A 10,610-nucleotide genomic window follows, 5' to 3' on the forward strand; every position below is an offset into this window, starting at 1 on the left:
AGAAAGCGGTAAGTGGCTGATAAACAGCCCACTAAAACTTGTATCTGTGCACCTGTCAATAACTTTGTTTCAAAAACTAGTGAGCTGCCTACGTCTGCAGTTTTTTGGGGGGGGAGAGCTTGCAGGTGTGCTCGAAATGAAAAGGCTGTTCCTTATTTATTATTTGTGGAGCAGAAATATTCTTGGTTAAAAGAAACTTAAAGGGATAGTTCACCAAAAATGAGATTGTTCCAAATCCCTATAAATTTCTGTTCTGCTAAACGCAAAGAAAGATATTTGGAAGAATATCTCAACCCTATTGACTGCATAACATTTATATTCCCTACTAGAATTTTCATTTTTGGGTGAACTATCCTTTTATAGGGCCTGAAAAATGTAAATCTTTCTTCAGAATGTCTTCAAAACCTGTATGAATTTCTTTCTGCAGAACACAAAAGAAGATATTTTGATTGTCCCACATTGACCGCATTGGCCCTCCATTGTATGGACCCAAAATTACATAATCCAATAATTTCTCAAAATATCTTCTTTTGTGCTCAAGAGAAGAATGAGTCACATGTAGGTTTTGAACGATGGTGAGATGATGACAGAATTTTTTGTTTTTTTGGATGAGACTTGACACACTTTAGCCTGGTGTTTAAGAAGCATAAGACCCAGGTGTATGCGGTATGCTTGGTGTACATTAAGATACTTTATTAACAGAACCTGAGGTTGTGAGTCGGTGGAATGATTGTGATGAATGTTGAGCAGCAATCTAGCACATGAACTGTTGTTGTCAAGGTGACACATTATAAAGTAGATGATAAACGCAATAGAGCACTTGTGCCTGAAGCCTCAGGTTGGTGCCTTTAATGTTTGACCAGGCTTTTAAAACACTATCACTGGACAATACACAACAGATAGGTAGTTAAAGCACATTATTTGGGAATTGCTGCCCAAAAGGGAGATGGAGTTAGTTTTGAAACATGTGAAGACACAACAATCTGGCCAAGGCAGATGTCAAGGATCTCTATAAAGACATCTGAGCATACTACTCCACTGAGGAGGCTTAACATGTGCTCAGAAAAGATTGAGGCTTCGATGGGTTTTAGCTGTGGTGCGTTTGTGTTTAAAACATGCCCTGTGAGACACATGAAGTGCATTTAAATATCCAGCTACTCTATTCAGCCGCTGCAGGCTGATAAATCACAGGCATTTCCCATAGTTCGGCTGTGATTTGAATTTGGAAATGAAATTTGGGAAAGAACATCTGTCACTGTCTGAATCTCTCTGCTGCTGAATTTGAGTGATGTGTATTGAGTTTGTGCATTGAAAAGGCTTGCACACATGCATTAAGGAAACAACATAATAAGGTAACCAAACAACAGCAGTACCCATTCTCTTCTATTGTATGGGTGCAAAACCAATACAAGTCAAAATATCTTCTTTTGCGTTCTGCAGAAGTCAGTCATACAGTTTTTAGATGACAAGAGCGTGACTAAATTATGACACAATTTTCACTTTGGGTGGACTTACCCCTTCATAAAATTGCTTTTATTTACACTGAAATGGTTGTTAAAAAATAATAATTCAACCATTACTAAATATCACAATATTGTCACCCAGTTCAAAAGGATAAGTATTCATTTTACATATGAAAAGACATATTTTAAAGGTCAATACTACTATACTCCTCTGACACACACACACACACACACACACACACACAATGACGGTTGGGTCGCCTCAATAGTCACCAGATCATCAATAACAGTCACCTCAGTAATTGCCCAACAAAAAACTCTTTTTAGAAGCGATAAAGTGCTTGTTCGATACCATCACATTCCATTTACACTCCAGTTTCAACAACAAAAACATTTCATAGAACCTCGGCACACAAAGACATACGCATAAATATATGACCTATTACTTCACGCATCGGTACCAAACTATGAGACAGTTTGAGGGATTATGTGTTTAGTCATTTATACACACTGAACCGCTATAATTCCCTTCTCTGTCACCACCTCCTCTCAAGCTCTCACACATTCTGGATGTGCTATAATTTCATGGTTCCTTTAGAGGATGAAAATGAAAACACCATTGACGCTGGGCTGAACCAATCCTCCTACTTCCATAGATTAGTTCATTAGTCCACACCAAGTGCAGATGGAAAATGGCTATTGAATGAAAGGTGGATTGTTCAAATGACAGTCTTTAGATTAATGGTCTGTCCACAGTCTTATAAGTGTTGTGGAATTCAGAACACACGAGTCGCATATGGAGCTGCAAGGTGCCCTTCATATGTGTGGATGCGGTTATTACAGAACTGCCATTCCATGTAATCACAATGCCTTGTGTTGCTCTATCTGTTCCAGTCAGCTCTTAAAGAGATAGCTCACTTGAAAATAAATATTGTGTCATCATTTATTCACCCACATGTCATTCCAAACCAGGATGACTTTATTGCATGGTACATAAAAGGGAGTTATCAGGAATATTAGTATTTGTTTTTTCATGATGACAAATTAATTTATTTCCCATCCAGTTTCATTAAATACATATGATCTTTCATTGGTTTAACTATTCCTTTAAATCTTGTCACTAACTTATCCCTAACAGTCAAAATAATAGATCTTTCCTCCTCAGATAACGGTATTCCGGATGGGATCAGAAGGACACCAGGACATTGATCTGGCCATTCTAACAGCTCTCCTGAAAGGTAATAACTGCAATAGGTGGGGAGGTGGGAATGTTATAATAAAACAATGAAGGCCCTTAATGCGTCTTTCAAGGTCATCCACAGCACCGTTCCCCATGATCTGCCGGTTAACTCCTACAATAAAAAACTAAGTGTTTCCCATTCCCTGAAGTCCATTGTACATCACATATCTGTATAAATTCCTTGCCAGAACAGATACCCAGAATTTTTGGTCAAACACTTTCCACCTACCGCATAATAACTTCAGTATTTCAGTGCCTGCAATCAAAAGGTCAACAGGACTCGTGTTGTTTAGATGAGATCTGCTGGTTATGCTTCTTAAGACCTGCTTTTAAATCCATATTAAAAGACTGACTTTCAGAAAGGGCTTGTCCTCCAAAAGATCCATGTGTTGCTCAGAAAACCAGCACGGCTTCTACATTATTCATAGTGCTATGGAGATCATCTGAGGCATGATTTCTTATGCAGTCCCCAGCTCCTATTTCTTTAATGGTTGTATAGGAAATATACAGTAACAGACTGAATAGTCAAAGAGCAGTCAATATTTCATATTTGAGTTCCCACAGGCAATAATAAGTCAGTTACACGTTGTCAAATTATTATAAAGTGATGGTTTTATTTCACGCTTTACACTTATTTTCTTATTATACACAATTACCTTTATTTGGTGATTTTTACAGCAAATATTGGCATGTGATTATTCCAGTTCTTTACGTTCGTGTAGACTTATTGATTTTGATTAACTGAAAGCTGTAATAAATGTAAATTTATTGTTAGCATGTTTGTTTAAAATGCATTCTTTTTAGTTAATTGTTTTTATAATATGCTAAGCCAATCATTTGCATGCAAATTCCGCTGATTTATAGTATGCTGGTTACTGACTTTTTGAAGAAGCATGTAATTATGCATCACCCTTTTCCCATTCGCTCTGTGTTTGCTATGCAAGAAGGCTTTTCCATTTCCATTTACATTTAGGCATTTGGCAGACGCTTTTATCCAAAGCAACTTACATTACTTTTATCCTATACATTTTACATAGGTATTTGCAATCCCCTGGGATCGAACCCACAACATTGCGTTGTTAACGCATTGCTCTTACCACTAAGCTACAGGAAAGCTGTAGCTTTTGTGGGCTCCTTGTGATGAGACGATGTAGATCTGTTAAACATCTGCCGTGATTAATGCCATTGCATGCATTCACAGCTTTTTTAAACACTTTCAAATATCTGAATAAATATCAGTGTCAAAATGTTTGATAATTTATTGTGGAAAACACAAATCTAACTTCTGTTATAGTTCAAAGCAATAAAAAGAAGCAATTAAATGTAATAAATAAGCGTACAGTACATTTTACCATATAGTATATGATAGCATCATTCAGTGTAACACTGCTGTTGTAGTGTTGCTCATGATAGTCTTTAGTTCATGGCTTTTTTTTCACCCGAAGCTCATTATGTCCCTGTTTAACTAATATATTATGACATTCTGATGACATTATTTTGCAGTTTTGCTCTGTTGCATGAAAAATCACATTTCTGTCTAGCAGAGTCTCTTGTAATGACACACTGCACAATTGAATTTGATGACAGGAAAGTCAAAAAACGTATGGCACCAATATCCTGAATCTGAAGCCAGAAGAGCCTTTCTGTAGATCTGACAATATTGAAAAATTGTGTCTCAGGGTTTAAGATTATTCTGTTGACCTTTCGATTTGAATTCTGTTTGTCAGGCTCATATTAATGTGGCATTACTAGGTTTGATGACTTCCTGTGGGCATCTGTACAAGTAACTGGTATCAGTCAGATATTACTTCGAACTGTAGATATGATAGCGCCCAAAGCCTTCATCTCTAGTACGAGAAGTCACAAATCGGCTGTTTCTTTTGTTTTGGTTGCATTTGTATGCAACCATGTCCAGTACATTTCCATAAAAAACACAATCACCACCAAACTGGTTCAGTGCATTGTGAGAAACAGTAGGTACAAGAGGACCCCACCCATGCACTTTAGCCATATTTACATCCTAATTTTGGGTTTAACACACCATAAAATAAGTCAGGAAATATATGGCACTTTACAGACATTATGCAAACATGGCTTTATTCATGGTAACATCTAGACAACACCTTGGTGTCTGTTTAATGAACTGTGTGTGAAAAGATTACACTCATAAATGCGAACGTAGAAGCATAAGGGCAGAGCAAGTAAAGACAAATGTCCTGTTCCTCTGGGTTTATTAGCGGGATGTAGGGGGCAGAGCAGAGTATTAGAGATCGTGGACAGTGCTTTCCTCTCTGATTTGTATCTAGACTCAGCCCATTAAACACGCATAACAGTTTGGATTGTCATGATAAATGTGCCGTTACAGACCGGGGAATCCTCGGGATTCTACTCATAGGAAATGAGCGGCTTCAACATATCAGTCTAAAAATGGGGTTATGTTAAACATGCATTAACATCTGCCGTTTCATATTTTCTCCTTAACATTTTCCCAGGTCATTCATAAGTTGTGTTTAAAGCAAGTACGCAAAATGTAAGTACGGGTCTTTTTTACCTTTCTGTCCAGGTGCCAATGCATCAGCTCCTGATCAGCTGAGTCTGGCTTTGGCCTGGAACAGAGTTGACATCGCTCGCAGCCAGATCTTCATTTATGGACAGCAATGGCCTGTAGGCAATATGCCCTCACACAAAAAATCTCTGAGTACAAATACATATACAGTCATAAATTATGGATAACTTGAGTGATTATTTATTTAGGTGTAAAAGCTGTATAACTAAAAAGTAAAGTATGGCACGCCATACTTTAAACCAAAAAGGCACGCCATTCGGTTTTTTGTGGTAGCAAACTGTGTCACAACCAATTATGATTTATTAAATAAAATCATGGTTGTAACTACTGTATGCATCTAATTGAAACAAAGATTTCTATCATACTCTGTGCTAAAGGTTAAGCTTTATTTGTGTGTGCTCAGGTTGGTTCTCTAGAACAGTCTATGCTGGATGCTCTGGTGCTGGACAGAGTGGACTTTGTGAAGTTGTTGATAGAGAATGGAGTGAGCATGCATCGCTTCCTGACGCTATCAAGACTTGAGGAACTCTATAATACGGTAATTCAGCTACTTCTTTAGTACACCTCCCTGGTTTGTCATATCACTCCCAAAAAGGATGTGTTAAAAAAGCAATGGAATTGAACACATGATGTGTTTTTTAAGATCATTCGAACTGGCTTTAGCTAAACTTGAAATTTATCAAGGTGACTCATAAAATGATACAAAGAGGGTTTTTTTATAACGAATGTAACTGCATTTTTGAGTCATTTAATACAAATTTGATTTAAATGACTTGTAATGCCACTTTGATTAAAAGGTCCAGTGTGTAAATTGTTGGAGGAACTATTGACAGAAATGAAATATAATATAAATATCTATGTCTTCAGAGGTGTATAAAGACCTTACATTATGAAGCCTTATGTTTGTATTACCTTCGAATGAGCTATTTCTATCTACATACAGTGCGGGCCCCCATCATGGAATTTGCTATGTTGTTTCTACAGTAGCCATAAACGGACATACCGTTCTGCGTTTAGTAAATAGGTGAAAGGAAAGAATTGAAAACGTGACAACATTTTCTGTGTCAGCCACCGAAGTGCTTAGAAAGGGAGAGGGGAGTGAGCCGTTGGTTGCAATTTTCAACCTCACAGCTAGATGCTGCTAAATTTCACACACCTGACCCTTAACCTAACAACTTGTCTTGAAATTTTAAGATGAAATAGGTGAATTTTTTCTACAGTGTAGCAGTAAATTTGCTAAAGGTTAATTGTGTTTCTGTTTGTCTAAACAGAGGCACGGACCATCCAACACCCTGTACCACCTTGTCAGAGATGTGAAAAAGGTAAGAAATCATTATGCATGCAGCTGAGGATGTGTGCTTCCGTATGCATGTGTGTGAATGTCTGTGTGAGCGCATGTGTTTGGATGGATATGTAAATCAGAGCGTGTGTGTAGGTGGTAGATTAGTTTTAGATTTTTGTTGTATACTTAGCTAAGGGGTTTTTCTTGTTTCCTAGCTTGACAGACAAATGTGGCCAATTAGTTGCTTTGGTTCTGTCTGTGTCTTCTGCTTGTTTTAGTGATTTTGAGACAATAAAATGGTCAGACTGTTGGGATTCTTTCTCCTAAAGTCTGTTTTTGTATCTGTAAAGTACTTTACTCTAAGGTACTTTTTGTAATTGCATTTTTAAGACTCAGTGGAGCGCTTGGTGGCTTTCATTGTACACTGTGGTGATTTTTTTAGTCTTAAACTGACATTTGTGTACCAAATACTGTAATCCCTTCTTAGAACGGCCTCATTACAAGTCGAATGTGATGTTTTTAAATTAGTGTATGACGTATGACAGATCAACTGTAATTTTACTGTAATTGTATATTCAGTCTGATCTTTGTTTTCAAACTTTTCAATTAGGGCATTTAAGAGCATGTTCTGTATGTCCGTAGAGACTTTTGATGTTACATCATGTTGTACAGTATAATTTCCTGCAGCTCTTTCTCTGACTATGATCAGCCAGTGAAAGAATATTGTAACATTTTCTGAGGTTAAAATTATTAGACTAGCTCAGAAAATCTACTGCATTGATAATTAAAGAAGCACAGCTGAATGCAAGATGTGCTAAAAGTTTTGCTAATAGGCATTTGGCCTGTAGATCTACTGAAAGGAGGGATGTTAGGTCTTCATGTTCTCTCCGTGTTGTCAATTATTATATTAACCCTTAAAAAGGAGTCCTTGATTGAAAAAGCTCACTAATGTTGGCATACGTGAATCATTAAATTAGCAACTGAGTTATCATCTGTCTTTTATTCCCCCATCGCTTTATACCCCCTGCTCCCTCTTTGTCCTGCCCATTATTGGACTCCATTCTCTCATTTACACTCATGCTTTTGTTTTGCTTTGTAAAGAGGCAAAGCCTTACAATCAGTTCAATATGACACCAAGCCCTGAACGATAACTTGGTTAGTCTCAGGGGGATGTCTGTCCCTTTGATATGATTCTGTCTCACTGACCTTGTGTGTTCTTTCCAAGCAAGAATATCCAGGGTTCAGTTGGATCTACCTCAAGGTGAATCAGCCAATCTTCTTCAATTATCTTGATTCCTTTTAGCAATATGTCAGTGTGTTTGTGGATTAAGAGTGAATGAGTGTGTTGGTGTGAGACCTGGTCGTATCCGACCTTACCGCTTGTCATTTTGTTAGCCATGACTGTTGGCTGCTGTTCCGTGTCGCTGTAAGTAACCTTCTTTCACTCAGGGTAACCTTCCGCCTGATTACCGCATCAGCCTGATTGATATCGGATTGGTCATTGAATACCTCATGGGCGGAGCCTATCGCTGCAATTATACAAGGAAGAGATTTCGGACGCTTTATCACAATCTTTTTGGACCCAAGAGGGTATGTTATTGTACTTATTTTCTCTCTGGCTGTATTTCCCACCTGCAATTTAAATGTTTGTCCCGGGGTTATTCTCCCAAAAAGGAAATTTGTAATGTTCTTTGCTCAGTCCATTATCAGCATGACCCACCTGGGAAAAGGGGTAAAGAGAATATTTTCCATCAGGGGCGCAGCAGAGAGGCGGCATATGGAACCAACACACACTTGAAATTTCCTGCAGGGATTTTATTTTCACACGTGGTACTGCAGATACTGTGCGGTGTAAACAGTGGCCAAAGCAAATTCTCAAGCCCCAGACACCTGGATGATATCAAATGTTCTCACATTTTAGGACCTCAGAGCTCAGAGATCTAGAATACAAGTCGGACACGTAGAGTAAGAAAAGGGGAAAGTAGAAATATCTCAGCTCCATGATGCCAGTGTCTCAAGAACATTTTATCTCAAACAGTTAATTGCTTTACTGTACTGTGTTGATGTGATGTTTGCATATGTGTTTTTTTCTGTACCTGAGTTGGTGGAGCATAGCACTTGCAATGTCATGGTTTTAGTTCCCAGCAGACACACAAACTAAAAATGTATACCTTAAAATATCCTTACATTACACCTTTAGATAAAATGGTCTGTCAGGCAAATTAATGTAAAATGTTTGAGCATATGCATATGCATGCGCTTCATATTGTGATAACATTTTCATCTTGCATGCATATATGCCCATATTCTACCCATTCCAAAGTAGAGGCTTAAAATAGATCAGTCATCAGCAGTGCCACCAGAGAGAAACCAAATGTATCACTGCATTGCATAAAGAATCCCATCTTCTCATTAGACATGCAGTGCTTTTAGAAACACATCTTGCGATGTGTGTCAATTCATGTGTTGGAGGAGAAGGAAATTATTTTAAAATGGTAAGAATCAAATCTAACTGGTCTTGCTATTTCTGTCCTGCATATGTGTTTGTTTGTGATGTAGCCAAAAGCCCTGAAGCTGCTTGGAATGGAGGTGAGACTTATTTCTTAATTTCATGTTGCCTGTTGCTTTCCAATAAAATCCCCACTGAGATTTATTGAAATTGTTTTGTTTAAGCTTGAGAGGATTGTAGGGCAAGTAATGAAGGTTTGCAGTGAAATAGCTCCTCTTGTTGCATGTTCAGAAGTCTACAGATCCATTCTATGAATTGTAATTACCCACAATTATGTTAAGCTTTTATCAAGGGGTTTAATTACATCTCATTTCCAATCAAGATTTTGTTTTTTATTGAATTAGATTTTTTGTGTTTTTTAACTGCTCCAAGTACTGGTTTGCTCATTTAATATAATACTGATAATAATGACTGATGAATAAAAAAATATTTGCATTAATAGGATGACATGCCCATCAGACGAGGGCGTCAGAAAACCACACGGAAGAGGGAAGAGGAAGTAGACATTGACCTGGATGACCCGGAAATCAATCACTTCCCCTTCCCGTTCCATGAGCTGATGGTTTGGGCAGTGCTGATGAAACGGCAGAAGATGGCTTTGTTCTTCTGGCAGCATGGAGAGGAGGCCATGGCTAAAGCTCTGGTAGCCTGCAAGCTCTGCAAGGCCATGGCTCATGAAGCGTCTGAGAATGACATGGTGGATGACATTTCACAAGAGCTCAACCAGAATTCAAGGTATATCAAAATGTTAATGGAATAGTTTGCCCCAAAATGAACATTCTATCAACATTTACTCACCTTCATGTAATTCAAAACGCGTATGGCTTTTGTTCTTCTGCAGAATACAAAAGTAGATATTTTGGAATTGGCCCCCATTGACTTCCACTTACACACAACCACTAAGGATATTTCTTAAAAAGTTTTCTTTGTTTTATTGAAGAAAAAATAATGACTGAATTTTTTTGGGGGGTGAACCATCCCTTTAAAGCCCATATCCTCAAGAGCTTTGAATGAGATATTGTCATGAGCCTCCCAACCTACATACATTTTATTGCCTGCATAATAATTCAAACATTGCCAGTCTTTCCTATTGTGGTTGCTGAATGTACTTTTGGTTGGGAAATGTGGAAGCCATCTGTTGTGGGCCAGACTGGCCTCTCATCAAACGCACAGAGATTGACCACAAAGGCTTATCAAATTCATAAATCCTATACACCTCTGCATATGTACTGTATACCTGGACACTATCTGTTTTATAGAATCGTACTAGTTAATCCTGGATTGGGTGATAGTGTATATGAATGTCATATGAAGATATTTCATAATATTTTTCCCTCAGGGAGTTTGGTCAGCTGGCTGTTGAGTTGCTTGATCAGTCTTATAAGCAGGACGAACAGATGGCCATGAAGCTGTTGACCTACGAGTTGAAGAACTGGAGTAATGCCACCTGTCTGCAGCTGGCTGTGGCCGCCAAGCACAGGGACTTCATCGCCCACACCTGCAGCCAGATGCTCCTCACCGACATGTGGATGGGACGTCTGCGAATGCGC

This window comes from Triplophysa dalaica, chromosome 4 (genome assembly GCF_015846415.1).
Source record: "Triplophysa dalaica isolate WHDGS20190420 chromosome 4, ASM1584641v1, whole genome shotgun sequence".
Taxonomy (NCBI): Eukaryota; Metazoa; Chordata; class Actinopteri; order Cypriniformes; family Nemacheilidae; genus Triplophysa; species Triplophysa dalaica.